Source organism: Cicer arietinum, chromosome 5, assembly GCF_000331145.2.
Source record: "Cicer arietinum cultivar CDC Frontier isolate Library 1 chromosome 5, Cicar.CDCFrontier_v2.0, whole genome shotgun sequence".
Taxonomy (NCBI): Eukaryota; Viridiplantae; Streptophyta; class Magnoliopsida; order Fabales; family Fabaceae; genus Cicer; species Cicer arietinum.
The window spans coordinates 19,148,415-19,161,234 of record NC_021164.2 but is presented as its reverse complement, the minus strand read 5'-3'; positions in this window follow the sequence as shown (position 1 = coordinate 19,161,234).

Here is a 12,820-nt window from a genome sequence, read left to right as displayed (position 1 = left end):
GACATGATTCTGGAGGAGCGCCTGGAAGGAGGGGAGGGGGAGGATTTTTTGACGATTTTTGGAGGAGTGGAGCTTTTGGATGGTTGAGATGAAGAAATAGTGTTCATGGAAGTTTCTTCAGATTGGTTTTCTTCATTATAATCTGACTCAGTGCTTGAGTAGACATCTTGGTTTTTCTCAGGTTCTTGGCAGGATTTTTTGCGTTTTACAGTCATTTTGATTCGTGCCATTGATGCAGAAAAGGTGAGGGAAGAAACTGTTGAGTGATGAAAGGTTTTCTGGGTAAAGGTTGATGAGAGAAAATGAAGAGGATGGGAAACAAATAGACGAGGATGGGAAATGAACCAGGAGATCGTGTGAGGAAACGTGTGAGGGACCGTGAGGGAACGTGAGAAATCGTGAAGGAGACAGAAAAAATAAATGCGCCGTATGCCTAGGAAGCTAGTGAGATGATGGATTGGATGGATGAGTCACGTGGCCGTAAATGCATTCAATGCATGGCGTGGAACACGGAGGCATGCGCCACGCGTGCTGTCCAATGGCAGAGAAGGCGTGCCACTTTTCTCTAGGCTGCCACGTCAGGGAGCGTTTCACTAAACTGGACATTCCGTCCTCTGATGGTTTTCCTATCCTCTCAAGCCTAACTAAAAAAGTAAAAACATTTTTAAAAGGCAACAGATTTTTATATAAAAAAAATACGAAAAATACAATAAAAAAATAATAATATAATAAAGAGCATCACAAGATAAATCAATTAATTTTAGACAAATTAATAATTGAAAGTTCATCCAAGATCTTTTTGAACCTATCCTCTTGGAGAGGTTTGGTAAAGATATCTGCTAATTGATTTTCAGTGTCAATAAAAATCAGTTCTAAATCCCCTTTTTTCACATGATCTCTTATAAAATGATGTTTAATTTCAATGTGCTTAGATCTAGAATGTTGAATGGGATTTTTAGAAAGATTTATTGCACTTGTATTATCACAGAGGATGGGAATTTTTGCGTACCTTAGCGAGTAATCCTCAAGCTGATTTTTTATCCAGAGCAGTTGTGAGCAACATTGAGCGGCTGATACATACTCTGCTTCAGTGGTTGAAAGAGCAATGGTACTTTGTTTTTTGCATGACCAACTTATTAGGGATTTACCAAGAAATTGGCAAGCACCACTTGTGCTTTTTCTTTCAACTTTGTCTCCCGCGTAGTCGGCATCACAATAAGCTATAAGGTCAAGATTGGAACATTTCTTGTACCAAATTCCCAGATTTATAGTACCAACAAGGTATCTAAAAATCCTTTTTACAGCTGTGAGATGAGATTCTTTAGGAGAGGATTGAAACCTTGCACAAAGACCGACTGCAAAGACTATGTCCGGTCTACTTGCAGTTAAATACAGCAAGGATCCTATCATCCCTCTGTATTCCTTTTCAGAAATAGGAGTTCCTTCATCATCTTTGTGGAGTGAGGAGGATGGGTGCATTGGAGTTCCCATACTCTTGGCAGAACTCATGTTGTATTTTTTGAGCAAATCCTTGGTGTATTTTTCTTGTGAGATAAAAATACCATCCTCTCGTTGTTTGATTTGTAAACCAAGGAAGAATTTTAATTCCCCCATCATACTCATCTCAAACTCGCTTTGCATGAGATTTGAGAATTCTTCACACATTTTTTCATTTGTGGATCCAAATATAATGTCATCGACATATATTTGAACAATCAATAAATCTTTTTCAAGTGTTTTCTTGAAAAGAGTAGTATCAATCTGTCCTCTAATGAATCCATTTTCTTTTAGAAAAGAACTTAACCTCTCATACCAAGCTCTAGGAGCTTGCTTTAAACCGTAAAGAGCTTTAGAGAGTTTGAACACATGGTTTGGTCGTTTTTCATCCTCAAACCCAGGAGGTTGATGAACATACACTTCTTCATTTAAGAACCCATTCAAAAAGGCACTTTTCACATCCATTTGGAATAGTTTTATACCTTTATGAGTAGCATAAGCTAAGAGGATTCTTATTGCTTCAAGTCTTGCTACGGGTGCAAACGTTTCATCATAATCTATTCCTTCTTGTTGGTTGTACCCTTGTGCCACTAGTCTTGCTTTATTTCTAATGACTTCTCCATCCTCATTTAGTTTGTTTCTAAATATCCATTTAGTTCCAATCACCGATTTGTCCAGAGGATGGGGTACAAGATTCCATACCTTGTTTCTTTCAAATTGTGAGAGTTCTTCCATCATAGCTTCAACCCATGATTTGTCACCAATAGCTTGATCAATTGTCTTGGGTTCAACTTGTGATATCATGGCCATGTTGGAAGTATTTTCCCTTAGAGAGTTTCTGGTTCTCACACCATCTTCAGTATTCCCAATGACTAGATCTAGAGGATGATGCGTGACTGTTTTCCATCCTCTTGGAAGTTGTTGAGAGGTTGGATCAGACTCATCCTCTGCGTGAGGACCGGGTACTTGTGAGGATGTATTTTCATCTTCTTCATCCTTATCCTTTTTCTCTAAACACAAGTCATCAAACTCATCAAAAATAACATGCATGGATTCCTCCACAGTTTGAGTCCTAAGATTATATATTCTATAACCTTTTGACGTTGTGGAGTATCCTAGAAAAATTCCTTTATCGGATTTTGGATCAAACTTTCCCAAATTTTCTTTATTATTTAGAATGTAGCAATAACACCCAAATATGTGAAAATAGGAAATATTTGGTTTTCTCCCTTTCCATAATTCATATGGAGTTTTGTTCAAAATTTTTCTAATGGATGTACGATTTGAAATATAACAAGCGGTATTAATGGCTTCGGCCCAAAAATATTTTTCAATGTTGGCTTCATTTAAAATAGTTCTAGCCATTTCTTGTAAAGTTCTATTTTTCCTTTCAACAACCCCATTTTGTTGGGGAGTTCTTGGACAAGAAAAGTTGTGAGAAATACCATTTTCTTCACAAAGATTTTTAAAAGATTCATTTTCAAATTCACCTCCATGGTCACTTCTCACCGAGACAATTTTTGAACCTTTTTCATTTTGAATCTTTTTGCAAAAATGGTGGAATGCCTCAAAGGCTTCATCTTTGTGTTTTAAAAATAGAACCCAAGTAAAACGGGAAAAATCATCAACAAGTACAAAGCCATATCTTTTTCCACTAAGACTTGGAGTTTTGATAGGACCAAAGAGATCAATGTGAATGAGTTCAAGAGGATGATTTGTTGAAACAAAGTTTTTAGAGTGAAAACTACTTTTAACTTGTTTTCCTTTCACACAAGCTTCACAAACTTTGTCTTTTTCAAAATTAATTTTTGGAAGACCTTTTACTAATTCTAAATTTGCTAATTTAGAAATAGTGTTTAAGCTTGTGTGACCGGCTCGTTTGTGCCAAATCCATTTATCTTTTTCAATGGAAACAAAACAAGATTCAGTAGGTAAATCATCAAGATAAAGTTCATATAAATTCTTTTTTCTAAAACCGGAAAAGAAAACTCTACCCGAGGATGAGTGTTTAACCTCACATAGAGTTGGCTTAAAAATAACTTCAAAACCACTATCGCATAATTGACTAATGCTTAGCAAGTTATGTTTCAAGCCATCCACATATTGAACATTTTCAATTTTTGCAGAATTATTCTTACCAATAATACCTGTTCCTTTTATTTGAGCTTTATCATTATTACCAAATGTGACTGATCCTCCATCATTTATCTCCAATGATATGAAGCAGTGCTTATCTCCCGTCATATGCCTTGAGCAACCACTGTCCAAGTACCAAGGCTTTCTTTTGTTGATTAGAGGATGAACCTGTTTTAGAGTTTAAAAGAGACTTAGGTACCCATATAGCTTTGGGTCCTTGTTGGTTAGTTTTTCCTCTTTTGAGGATATTCCTTTTATGATGGCAAATAGAATCATGGTGCCCATGTTTACCACAGAATGAGCATGCTGCCTTTTCATTGTTAGCTTTCTTCTTAGCATGACAGATTTTGGAAGTATGCCCAAGTTTTTTGCAAAAGGTGCATTTAGGCCTATCCTCTCGTTTTTTAGGCAAGAAAAAGTTTTCATATAATTTTTGTTTTTGAGAGCTTTTAAAACCAATTCCAGCCTTGTCAAATATTCCAGATTGGGACCCCATTATCTTTTGAAATGTTTCTGTAGATTTGACAAAGTTGGAAATATCATTTTTTAGTTCCATAACCTCAGTTTTCAAAATTTCATTTTCTGTATCCTCGTCAAGAGGATGCGTTTCAAGAATTTTTTGTTTCTCAGAATTTTGAAAGTGAGATTGCTGCAACTCTTGAATGATTTTAACATATTCATCATTCTTTTTCTGTAGCTCTTCATTTTGTTTCTTTATCTCAACAAGTTGGGTTTTTTGAAACATGCATTTTTGAGATAAAGTGTATGAGTCATTTAAAAGGCTATCAAATTCAACTTCTAATTTTTCACAATTTGGACATAGATCAGAAATACTTACCTTGTCATTTTCTGATTTTGTCATGAGACATAGGTTGGCCTCTTCTTCCTTTTCTTGCTCTGAGGATTACTCATCACTATCATCCCAAGTGATCATCATGGATTTGTTTTTGTATGGGAATTTTCTAGAGTTCCTTTTGTTGAGAGGACACTCAGTTTTATAGTGTCCCATCTTGTTGCATCCATAACAAGTTATTTGACTCTTGTCAATTTTTTCTTTTTGAGGAGGTCCTCTATTCTGTCCTCTTCTGTTTAGCATCCTCTGGATTTTTCTGGAAATCAGAACGAGGTCATCCTCATCCTCAGACAGAGGATACTCTGCGCTTTCCTTTGTTATGACATCTTCATTCTTCTTGGAGCTTTCTGTTTGGCTGGTTTTTAGAGCAATCATTCTTCCCTTTTTGTTTGGTTTATCAGCCAATAACAATGGTTCATGAGCTCTTAGAGTTCCAACCAAATCTTCTAATTTCATGTTGGTCAAATCTCTTGCTTCTGTAATGGCAGTTACCCTTGGTCTCCATTCTTTTGGTAGACTCCTTAGAATTTTTCTTATCCTTTCTTGAACGGAGTATACCTTTCCAAGAGATCTCAAGTTATTCAATATGATGGTTAACCTTGAGAACATTTCATCAATGGTTTCATCCTCCTTCATTTCGAATAGTTCGAAATCCCTTACTCCCATATCTATCCTTGCTTCTTTTACATGACTTGATCCTTCATGATGAATTCTTAGAGTATCCCATAGCTCTTTAGCGTTTTTGCATTCTTCAACTCTGTCATACTCTTCCCTGCACAAAGCACACGTTAGAAATAAATGAGCTTTAGAGTTTAGGAGTACCTTTGCATTTTCATCAGCCGTCCATTGTGCTTGAGGTTTCTCATCGGAGGTTGCATCTGCGTTGTTGGTCCTGATGACATGATCTCCATTTTCCACCACAGACCACATGTTGTTGTCTTGTGATATGAGAAATAGCCTCATCTTGCCTTTCCAATGATAGTAATCTGTACCATCCAAGTAGGGAGGTCGGCTGGATGATCCTCCTTCAGGAATGTACTTAGCTTTTGACATATTTCTTTTTGGATCTTTTTCTCTTACACTGTTAGGTGTATTTTTTAGAGAACCTTGCTCTGATGCCAATTGTTGTATCTAAATATCACTAGAAGGGGGGGTTGAATAGGGATTTTGCTGTTAAAAACAATTTTTAAGTGTTTTAAAAACTATCCTCTTGTAGAGGATGGCTAGCTCGAGGATGGGATTTTTAAATCGTTAGATCTAAGCTGAGTAAAAGAGTAGGAGCAGAATATGAGGGACACACACACAATTTTATACTGGTTCACCCAAAGATGGCTACGTCCAGTCCTCACACCCTTGTGAGATTTCACTAACTTTCAAAACAGATCAATCCTCAACCCGAGGATGATTACAACTGTGTATTATCAAGCTTCACCAAGCTTACAATCAATTTCCAAATATTTCCAAGCTTCACTCACTAGGAAATTACAAAGTAGAATGAGAGTGATTGATACTTAATACTTTCTCAAAAGATATACAAAGATATAGTGTAGGATCAAAGAAAGTAATAAGGGAGGATGTGATTTGCTTCTTGAAAGCTTTAAGATGCTTGATCTTTTTATGCAAGTGTGTTGTGTCTTCCAATGGAGAGCTTGTATGCATTTTATAGAGATCCAAGCCTTTGATGACCGTTGGAGCTCATTTTCAAAGGATCCAAGGTTTTCATCAAAATTACAGAACTGCCACTCAGCTTGTTAGGCTTAGGCAGAACCATCCTCTTGCAGCATAGTCTTTGATCTTGACATGTCCTTGCTTTTTCACTTTAATCAGAGTGCAAGGCTGTTTCTGAGCTGCATTTTTCGAAGTCTTTAAGGTCTAGGTTGGCTTCATCTTTTGAGGTGATGTGGACAAGAGAGAAAAAGCCACTTTATGACATAGGACTGTCATACTCAGTCCGAGGATCAGATTTGGCAGCAACATGTGATCTTCTATTTTTGGCTTGTTTCAAGTTGCCTTTTGCTAACTTGACTTCCTTATGAATTAAAACGTGCAAGCCCATTAAATGTTCAGATTTTGACCTTTGCACATGTTTGATAGGTTGCTTTCACTTTTGCTAGCCTTTCCTTTACATACTAGATCTAGCCATATTCACCTTTTTCTTTTGACCTTTTGACTCTTACTTTTGAATGCTTTGTTTATTCATGTTTGACATTGTTATACATTTGAATAAACACAATTATTCTGGTGAGAAATCAGATTGTCCAGATCTGGAGTTTTTGCGCTTGCAGCAATTTTCATCCTCGCGCTTGCAGCAATTTCCATCCTCACGAGGGTTTTCCATCCTCAGGCCAAAATCACTTTTTCCTTCTTTTTGCCTTAATGATTAATAACCTATTATCTTAAATGAATACACTCAAGAGCACATGTTAGTCATTAACCACAATCATAATCTCTTAAGTAATTTTGTTATCATTAAAATCATTTGAGAGATTTTGTCTCAACAATTTCCTTTCTACACCTGCGAGTTACTCATTACACCCCTATTTCTGCCTCAGACTTGACTACCTATGTTGGGCCTTACAGTTTTACTCTTGTCCTTGTGCATCTGCAATTTGCACCCCTCCTTCTACAATTAAAAAAAATAAAAATAAAAAAACAAAAATCTGACAGCCAAATCGCTCAAACATTTTTTCTCTCAAATTCACTCCCACCAATTCCTTATTGTTTTGAAACGGTGTCAACCTCTATCCCACACAAAATCGGCCACTGAATCCATTTTTGGCATCAATTTTAACAATCGTGACTCCGTTTATTCAGAAACAGTTGTGTTTCTTTCCTTGGGCGAGCTATTTTTTCCCGATTTTGATCACCACAATTGTCGTCTCAAAAAACTGGTATCATTTTTGAATTCCTCTCATTGAAACCTTTAAGAAGCACTACTCATTTATATTTTTTAGTGAAGTTGACGTCGGATCCTTTTGGCGCTCTGATGAGTCAGTGAGACTTTTTCTGCAGTTTTTTCTCGTCGTTTTGACTCAATTTTTTCTCCTAAAATTATTATTGATCATTTAAAATTAATTTTTAAGCTCAACATAATTTATCAGTCAAGTCTCAACGATTTTGTGAACTCGTCGTTTATTCAGATTCGCTCGCTGTATGTTGTCGATCTACAATTGCTGTTGAAAATTTCCATTGATTCTGTGTTTGAGAAAGTGTCTAAATAAGGTAAGGGGTGAGAGAGCGTTTGAATTCATGAGTATAATATATTGTGAGACGATCGGGAAAACTGTATTTCCCAACAATTCATCTGGGGCTCGCTACGTACAACAGTAGCCCTTTCAGAGATAAATTAATTAATGTGAAAATATTGGGATTGTGAGATTAAAATGTTAAATAGAAATGTTTATAAGATGTTGATTGATTCAATTTTGAATAATTGTGTGGTATTTGATATTGTTGTGATGTTGGATGTTGAATGAAATTATGTGCATATGTTTGATTAGACGAATTTATGTGATGTGATAATAAAAGATGGATGCATTGTATGACATATGTTTATGTGATGATAATGATGATTTTTTATTGTTGATAGTGATTTTATGAAATTGTGATGATTCTATATGATGATCATGATTATGTATGATTAATGATGTTATAAAATTGTGATGAGAATATTAAAGTATCCCATGGTTGATGAGATAGTGATGATTCCTAAAAATGATGCTCTTAATGGAGTAGTATAAACTAACGAGGGGAGAAAATATATTGAGAATTTTTGAAGTGGAGATTATTTTGTCATCATATAGGTAGGGCCTGACAAGCCTAGTGATTCCAGTGAAGTACAACTGAATGAGCTTGATTGTGGCGGTCTGCTGTTGAGCCTTAAGGCAAGATTGTTAGACCATGGAGGTATTCGGGTGGGGAATTCCTAGGTGAGTTGGAGGTAGCACTCCAAATGTCAGGAGCTACCAGGCAACACACATTTACCTCGACTGCCATGTATATGTGTCTCTGGTTGACCTTAGAGGTTTTCGGGTGATGAATTCCTAGGTGACTTGGAGGAAGCACTCCAAACGTCTGGAGCTACCACACAACACATGTTTACCTCGACTGTCATATATATGTGTCTCGGGTTTAGTTGAGGGGATCTATGAGGACAGAGCCAATTTGAATTGTCCGTCTACCGGGATGGTGACATAGTATCAAGCCTCCTAACCAAGTACTTCAGAGTTAGAATGGTACCACATTGCGAAGTAGAGTCTAAGCTCATGCATAGCATTGCATTTCCTTGTGATTCTTTTGTTGTGATTGGTGTGTTTCAAAAGCGATAATAATTTTCTTAGATGATTTGATGTTATAGTGAAATTTAATGATTTTCCTTGAGTGGTTCTGACTTTATAATATTATGTTTTTTCTTGAAGAAGGATTGTGTGATGATATATTTTATTTATGATCAATTGTGTGTTCTTCTTATTTATATTATACTATTAACATGATTTCAAAACTCACCTCCTTCGTTGTTTGTGTTTGACTGGCTTGGCCCTGCGTTTGCGAAATCGCAGTTGTTACAGGTTAATGAGTCTTGAAGTTCTAGATTGCACTATTTTAATAAAAAAATTAAGTTTAAAGTGTTCTAGACCCCAAAATTACATATATAATAATTTATACTAGATTTTTTTGAGTAAAATTCGCAGCGGATAAAGAAAATATATTTACAAGAAAGTAAAAACTTTTGTAACTAATTTAGGATATCACATTTCTCAAAGTACACATGGAACAATTCAAACTTTATTACTCAATTAAAACAATTTAATCTCAATGAACTTGATTTAACTATAAATTCTTATTTTAATTCCAAAAACTTACTAGTACTAAGATTTTCATATAAAAAGTCATTTGTAATTACATAACTAAAATATATATTACAACTCTAAATTTCCGGTATCACCTATCAGAGCGGGGTTTCTCTCAAACTTGAACTTCAAGACTCATTAACCTATAATAACTGCGATTTTGCAAACATAACGCCAAACCAGTCAAACACAAACAACGAAGGAGGTGAGTTTTGAAATCATGTTAATATTATAATATAAGTAAGAAGAATACGCAAACAATCATAATACACTGTATCATAACACAAACATTCTTATAAAGTTAAAATCACTCAAGTTAAATCAATGCATTTCACTATAACATCAAATCATCTAAACAATCATAAGGATTTATAATATGCCACCATAATGGTGGACGGACAATTCAAATTGGCCCTGTCCTCATAGATCCCCTTAACTCAACCTGAGACACATATAGGCGATAATCGAGGTAAACGTGTGCTGCGTGGTAGCTCCTGCCATTTGGAGTGCTACCTCCAAGTCACCTAGGAATTCCCCGTTCCCCACCCGTATCCCTCCAAGGTCTAAAAATCTTGCCTTAAGACTTGACATCAGACTACCACGAACAAGCTCATTCATTTGTACTTCCTCGGAATCACTAGGGTTGTCACACCCTACCTATATGATGACCCAATAATCTTCACTTCACAATTTCTCAATATTTATTTTCTCCCCTCGTTGGTCTATGATACTTCATTAAGACAGTCATCTCAAACACAAATTGGAATCACAATTATTTCACCAACTATGGAGTTATTTCAATATTCTCATCAAAAATTCACAACAGCACTATCATTAATCATATCTCATCACATAAACTCATCACCATTTTATACAATCACTATCATCAATCATACATCATCACATAGACTTGTCACATATTTATAAAATCGTTATTATTAATTAAACATCATCATACTCACATAAACTTATCAAAATGAATTCACTTTTTATTATCACATCACATAAACCCGTCGAATCAAACATATACAAAAAATTCATTCGACACTCAATATCACCGCAATATCAAATAACACACATTTAACAAAATTAAATCAATCAACACCTTATAAATATTTCTATTCCCCATTTTATTCTCACAATTTCCACATTTGCACATTATTTAATTTATCTCTCAAGGGTTGCTGCCATACCTAGCAAGCTCCGAATGAATTGTTGGGAAATACGATTTTCCCGTTCATCTCACAATATATTATACTCATGAATCCAAACACTCTGTCACCCCTTACCTTATTTTGACGCTTTCACACACGAACATGATTCCACGAGCGAACAACTTTTGTTCTTTGACTCTTTGTCCTTCAATCGATCTAACTCGACAATTTATGGTTAAACGTCAAAAATAGATTATGAAAAGACACTATAAAAATTAATTTCGAAATTTGGTCAAGTAAACTTACCATAAATCAGAAAACCAATCACTGGATAAAATAGCCATTTTTTATATGATCGTTTTGGCGTTGGTTTCACTCAAATCAGACTTATGGTGAAGAAGAACGGTTCAAAACAAGGAATTTTATAAACAGAGAAGTCGGGTATTTTAGAGAGAAATTTGTATGTTAAATATCTAAGGAACTGTGTTTATTTTACTACCTAAATGAATAAAACAACATACTGAAATTTGGACGAGAACGGAGAAAAAATTTTGGAACAGTTATCGATCATCAGTGTCAAACGATAGGATGTTGTCGTGTTCCTCTTTGGTTTTACGGTTGTCGTCCAACTCTCTAAACATCCATATAACGAAAATTAATCACAAAGTTTATCAACATATATTCTATAATAATTTTAACATCAAATTAATTATTTAAAATCTTATTTAATTAATAAAGTAGTTTATCATAAAATTTAGGGTGTTACATATCAAGTATGCATTAAAAATATTAGGACAAGGAGAATGTATTTTGTAGGTTTGAGAGTGTGATTTCGAAGGTGTTAATTAATTTGAGAGATTTATTAATGAGTATTTGTACTTTAACCAATCTGATTCTTATAGAGTGGAATCAATTTTGAAGTAAATGACAAGAATAGTTGATTTTTTTTTTGTAATTAAAGTGGATATAATCCGCAAGCAACTACGAGTACTACTATTTTATTTCGAGTTACGCAAGATCACGATGTGTGAAAAAAATATTGTACATATATATATATACAAGATAGATCAAATAAAACGAATCCAAATATCGTATCGCATAAATTGTATCCATAGAATGTAATTTTAATCTAAATATAACTTTTTTAACATAATGTTGAGATGGTTCAATATTTTTGTAGAGAATAACTTTGGATTTTTTTTTCTTATTTAATTATTTGAGATACCTATGTAGTGCGGTATACAATTAATAGAAAGCCAATGACATTAAGGGGCAAGAGATATGAATGATTGATATTGTAAATACTCTTGTAGTTTTTCCAAGAGTTGTAACATTGTTGAATAAATCACACCAAACTTAACATTTAATAAAATGATAGTTGAGATATAATATACGACTATGATGGAGACATTAAGCTCCCATTAAGGCCCCTAACTTGTATAAAACATGATTATTCCCCACGTATTTTAAGCACAAATGTAAGACCCATAATTTTAAAGTACCCTTTATGTATTTTTGGTGTATTTTGGATTTTGGCTCGGAGGCTTTTAAGCCAAAGTTAATAATATTTTGGAGTTTTATAATCAAAAAGATATTTTGATGCCAATTAAAATTTATTGTCGATAAATAAATTGAAATTAACTGCGGTGAATCCTTTGCAGAGAATCTAATGCGTTACGGGTGAAATGGTAATTTAACAAATATCTAGATTTGAGATATTTGTTAAGTTATATTTATTATATATGTACATGTGTGTTTGTTTGGAGGGAAAAAGAAAGGAAAACTAGAAGGAAGGAAAAGGAAAAGAAAAGAGTATATAAAGGAAAAAAGGAAAAAGGAAGAAAGGAAAAACAAAAGAAAGAAAAAGAAAGGAAGGAAAATCTAAAATTTTCCATCTTCTTCCTCTGATCAACCGTGACCCCCCTTTTCCCTTCTCCTCCATTTTTCGTTTTCTTCGCTTCCTTTTCTTCAAGAATAGTAACCCAAGGTTGGGTGAGCGTTAGAACAAGGATTTCTCAACTCCACTCTTCCTCTTTGATTCGAAAACGAAGTAAAACGGTATTTGAGATTCAAACACAAACCTCCCCGTTTCACCTAGATCTAAACGTCGTTTCAAGAAGTGATAGAAGGGAAGGTTGCTTACCTCCATGCTACGACGCTAGTGGACCAGTTTTGGAAGCGTGGTTGCGAGCGGAAAATTTATCGGATTTACTCACGGTACCGGAAACGCACGTTTGAGCTAACGTTAAGGTAAGGGCTCCTTCCAAACTTCTAGTTGCATTAGGGACTTATCTGTGGTTGTGTGGGAAGGAATTTGTTAGGGTTTAGGT